This window comes from Tympanuchus pallidicinctus, unplaced genomic scaffold (assembly GCF_026119805.1).
Source record: "Tympanuchus pallidicinctus isolate F22 unplaced genomic scaffold, pur_lepc_1.0 scaffold22, whole genome shotgun sequence".
Taxonomy (NCBI): Eukaryota; Metazoa; Chordata; class Aves; order Galliformes; family Phasianidae; genus Tympanuchus; species Tympanuchus pallidicinctus.
This window is the reverse complement of record NW_026294739.1, coordinates 32,095,793-32,100,974: the sequence shown is the minus strand read 5'-3', so window position 1 is coordinate 32,100,974 and position 5,182 is coordinate 32,095,793. Positions and strand designations below refer to the sequence as shown.

The following is a 5,182-nucleotide window of genomic DNA, read 5'->3' as shown; positions in this document are numbered from 1 at the left end:
CAAGTGTCAAAACTCTGACAGCCAGTATTTAACAGGGATGGCACACTCTAATTTAAGACTGCAGGGCTTTTCCATGAATATACTTCAGGAGAACTAACCTTCCAAAAGCTGTTTTTAAAATGCTTCTTCTGTTCAACACAGAGGTGTGTGACTGGTGGTTAGACTTTGTTATTTAACCTTCTCTAGGAAATGGAATTTTGGATTATTTTTCCCCCTCTGAAGTATCTGCTGAAGTGCATTAGGAAAATGCTGCAGTTCCTCTGAGAAAATTTGAGGGTGCTTCTCTGCTACCACTAGAGAGCAAGCACTGGCACTGAAGCTTTTGCTTAAACACTGTAAAGCGTAATAGGTCACCAAAATGCTTCTGGTTCTTTATCTTGAGAGGGACTGTGTGAAGTGAAACTGTTACTGTAAACAGAGAAAACATTCAGCCATGTTCCAAAGTGCACATTTTTGGCAGCAGTGAGCTTTCTCCAGATAGCTGCCTGGGAATTTACAAATTGATCACATCTGAGTCCATTTCATGAGCCTTTCTCGAATCTGCACCTGCCTCCCCAGGACAGAATAAAGGGAGAGACTATCGATACGGGATCCATTCGCTGCGGTGTCATTAAAGCCAAAAAGAGACAGCCATGTTTTATTGGTCTGATTGTAACATCTTGGGTGGCAAAACATGATGTTATCTGTTGGAAATGAGCACTCGGTGAGTCAGGGCTTTTTGATTTTTCCCCTCTGATTACTAGGACTGTTTCTGAATGAAGCATAACTTTCTCCAGGTTATTTTAGTTGAGAAGAGAGGACAAATATTCAGATCACAGGCTGAATCATCAAGTGGGAAGAGGATTCCTGGTGCTGTGTTTTTATCAGGCACTGGAGCTGATACTGGAGTAAGGAGGCACTGAGTCACGATCATATAGGAATATATGGGTTGCTGTGTGCAGGTAACATAGCAGAGGCCTTTTTTGGAAGACTGGGTGTAAAGCTGCACAAAATTATCAAAATATTTGTCCATCAAATGTGAAGTTTTGTTTTGTTTTGTTTTGTTTTATTTGTAGTATTTGGCAGGCTCCCCTGTTAGATTCAGATACAGAAACTAAATGTAATGCTTACTTGCAGATTTTCAGAGCGAAATAATTATCGTTCTAGCTCAGCAGCTCTGGAAACACACCAAAAAGCCATATACTTTTAGATTGATATGTGGTCTTTTCTTACTACAGGACAATTTTATCACAGACCATGGCATTCTGAACTCACCATATTATTTGGTTGCTATGGGAATATCACAAGGTGTTTTGGTCTTGATGCTTTCCTAGTCCCAGGTACAACTTGTTTGATGTAAGTAGCTGCTTGTTGTTGGAAATGAATAATGCCTTGTAGCAACAAGAAAGGCCTGAAAGACTTGGTGTTTGTTAGTGGCAGTTCTTTGGTCAGCCAGAAAAACAAAATGAGGCTGGTTAACTCTGGGTTTAAACCTTTGATTGCCGATTCTTTTATAGCCCCACTGACTGTAGTCAGAGCAACTACACAGGTATAAATCTGTGAGGAAATGTGAACTGACATCATTCTTATTTCCAGTGTTTTGGGAGGAATCTCTTGACCAGCTATGTCCTTGTGGGCTTTATTAAAAAATACATGTGCTTATGTATTTAGGCACACACTCTTAAAAAGACAAATTATTTCAATTCTTTCTGAAGTGATCCTTTCAAGGCGGATAGTGTCATGAAGGTGGAGCATCTACTCCTTTTTACTCATTCCATTATCTGTTTCTTAATACTACTTATGTTGAGAAAATGCCACTAAAAAGCTTTTCTGAGTTACGAACACTTCCAAATGTAGTTTGGGATGGAGTCTCAGAGAGGCAGATATTCCTTTGTAAATACAGAAGCCACCTGTACACCTGTGCAATATTTATTTAATAACAAATAGTTACGTATTTGCAAATGAATAGTTGGATTGTTTCAGCTGCTCTCTCTCTTCTATAGCACGAGTACTTGGCTGAAAAAAGATTGTTGCAGCCTAATGTTCTATAACAGGTGATGGAGACCCTGGGCAGTGTTGTCCACCTGCATGGCAACTCGCACCTTTTATTCCTTCCCTTGCTCCATCCTGTTTAAGTCTGCACATAAGGCCTGGTTTTATCTGAGAAGGTACGAATCGTGTCTCTTTCACACCTTAACTATATCGTTGTTCACATGGCAGCTTTGAAAGCTTCCGGGTTTATCAGTGGAAAAAAACGGTTGGGAAGTTTGGAAAGAAGTTATTTAGTACTTAACTCCGTTCTATCAGCACTTTTTTTTTTTTTTTTTTTTTTGGCTGGGACTTGTTCTCACAGAACTTCAAGCTGGATTATTTGTATTAAACTTCCTGACTGAATTCCAAACAAGTCATCTTTCCCCACAGCACTGACCTTTAGTACAAGGCCAGAATAATTTTGATTTGTTTCAAGTTTCCCTTATAAACCAGAGAACAAGAAACAAAATCTCTCAAAGGCCCAGCTAGCTAGTTCCACAGCAAAATCCTCTCAAATTCTAAGGGGGAAGGGGGAACGATAAGTTGCATATTCCAGTCTGACATCCAAACTACACGTTTCCGGAGCATGGCTATCTGCAATCTCACGGACAACAAATCTAAAATCTGCGGAGAAATAATGGCTGTAAAGAAAGGTGTTAACTTACTTGTTTTTAACTAGAGCAGTGCCCTGGTGGAAGAACTGCAGGGCTTATTCCAGATTCTCCTGTTGGATATTTCTGTACAGAGCAGAAGTGACGTCTTAGGCTGTCATTTGCTGAATTTATCAGGCCACCATCTCACCCTGTGCTACTCCTGGTTTCCTTCTCACACAAGCATCAGTGCATCACTTCTGTGGTCAACAGGATCAGGTAATTTAAACTAGCTGGGTGCCAACTGTTTCTATTCTGTATTTTATTTTATTTTTTTATTTTTAAATTTTCAGATCAGTTGTTTGATTTCCTGATCTGGTCCACTGTGTGGCTTCTTGGTCGTCTCTGCCAACACATGGGAGGAGGCAGTGTGAGCAAAGGAGCAAGTGATATGGAGGGGAGCACACCATGCTGATTCTTTCATAGCCGTGATCGAATATGAGGCCAGAAAGTCTTGGCCCTGTGATGGCAAAGAATGTCCAAGAAGTAAGAAGCAAATTCAAGAGGTACCCTGTAAGGAAGAGAATAAAGCGAAATAGGTGGAGAGCAAGAGCTGGGAGTCCTGTAGGGCATGGGAAGCAGCTCAGGTAACCTTACAAAAAATCAGGTTTGCTCGCTGCTCAGCTTAGGCTGGCAGCATAGAGGAGAAGTCCCACAGATAATAACGACTTGAGAATGCCTGGTCACTCACAGTGTTTTGCAGAATGTCCTTCTTGCCCTTAGCTTATTAGGATAAAAATACATTTCCTGTATGCGCAGTTCATCGGCTATTCTGTTCTCAGACTTGCTGCTGCACATAACTGGAACTGCAGGGTCTTGTCTTCTGCAGAATTGGCTTTGGTTCCTCCTTGCCAGACAATTAGTCCCAAATATTTATGGGACTGCAGAGGACGTCCCAGGAGTTGAAAGTGATCTTTTTCCAGCACTAGGTGGCTCTGTGGAGTTCTGCAGTATCCTGTACAGAAATGTTTAAAAAGTTAAGGTATGGACAAAAAGAAAAACTTTCGTATTTTCCTTCCCTCAGTAATTTTTTATTTTTTATTTTATTTTAGTTTAGTTTAGTTTTAGTTTTAATGCTAGAAAATCTAAGAATAAGAGTCTTTTCTTTTTGTAAGCTGATCACTGGCTTCCAGGTGCTCCAGCTGCTTGGAGGCCCTTTTGTGCTCCCCACTGCCTTTGCACCAACTAATTCTGGTAGGTCTCTGACTTCTGGTGACTCTGAAGAGCTGCTGTAAGATTTGCTGAAGGACTTGCTGAGGGACCAAGTTTTGAGAGGGCATCATCGTCATACCAGATGTCTGTTGTGCTGGGTACTGTGGATGGGTAGCAGAGGTTTATTTTAGGTCCCAGATGTTTTTTTATAACTGCTTAAATGCTTGAACTGTGTTGCTTTACAGCCTTGTTTCGTGCTTGCTTTGTTGAAAGCTCTTGGATGAAGATCCTCAGGACATAAGGGTAACATGCAGGAGTGCTTGAACTTGAGTTTTGGACACTTGATCAGACATGAAAAGGAGATGTTGCAGTAACTCACCTGACCATGTAGATGCAAGGCTGGGAGTGCCAACAGTGATCTCTTGCTAAAGCCCCCATCACAAGAACACAAAGCATTTCGGAGGCTTTTAACAGTACTTCCAGAGAGTGGCCAGCAGTTTTCTCACCCATATTATTCTGTTTGACAGAGGAAGCAAAAGACTAGTTGGATACATTATTGTGAACTGCTTGTGAAATTCTTTACACTTAGCAATGTAAATCTGCTGTGGGTACACTACTGGTAAGGATAGCTCTGATTTTTGCTAGGGTGGCTTCCAGTGTCAGACATCAGTAGACAAATACTTCCTGTAGCAGAACTGTCTTCACATCAGGCCAAGGAGATTTTGGCAGTGCTGAAAGATTTGGTGGTTTTTACTCATAAATATGTAGTTTAAGGCAGGAATATCTTCCCTGCCTTAATAAATAAAGCTATTTATTTATTTATTATTTAATGTAATATATATATAATAATAGAAATAGCTTTTTGCCTTCAGAGGTCGACTGTCCTAGTTGAAGATGGAAGTTAGAGGATGGTAGCCATAGAGCATTAGTAAGTCTAATTGGCAAAGCTTGTTTAGACATCACAGCAGATGAGGGTCTTAGTGTGGGATTTATAGGAGGGTAATGAAGTAGATAATATTGCAGTTTCTTCTAAATGTCAGTTCTTTATAATGAGAGAAGGCCTTGTAAGACAAAGCAAGCAGACAGTAGCAGAGGGCATCCTGGTACCTGATAATGTGGGTTGAGCTGCTTCCAAGTGCTTCCAAGTGACTGCTGAGAGGCGCGTTGGCCAGGAATACATCGAAGTGTACTGACAGCTGAGGAGGAACACAGACACTGCCTTACTATGATCCAAGCCACTCATGTACATTAAAACTACTGTCCTGGAATATGTTTAGTGGAAAAGTATTTGGGCAAGAGTTTGGTTTTGGGGTGGAAAAAAAATCAGTTAGTTTTAGTGTCTAATTTTATACTGAAAGCAAACTTTCTTG

The 5,182-nt window shown here is 40.8% G+C and overlaps 1 long non-coding RNA gene across 1 annotated transcript; it reads right to left on the bottom strand.

The window, feature by feature from the left end:
- Window positions 1-2,488: 2,488 nt before the first annotated feature.
- LOC128082331 (uncharacterized) lies at window positions 2,489-5,182 on the bottom strand. Its single transcript, XR_008207613.1, has 3 exons — window positions 4,920-5,182; window positions 4,192-4,328; window positions 2,489-3,615 (listed from the first exon to the last, which is right to left on the bottom strand). It is a non-coding gene; the product is annotated as an uncharacterized LOC128082331 (long non-coding RNA).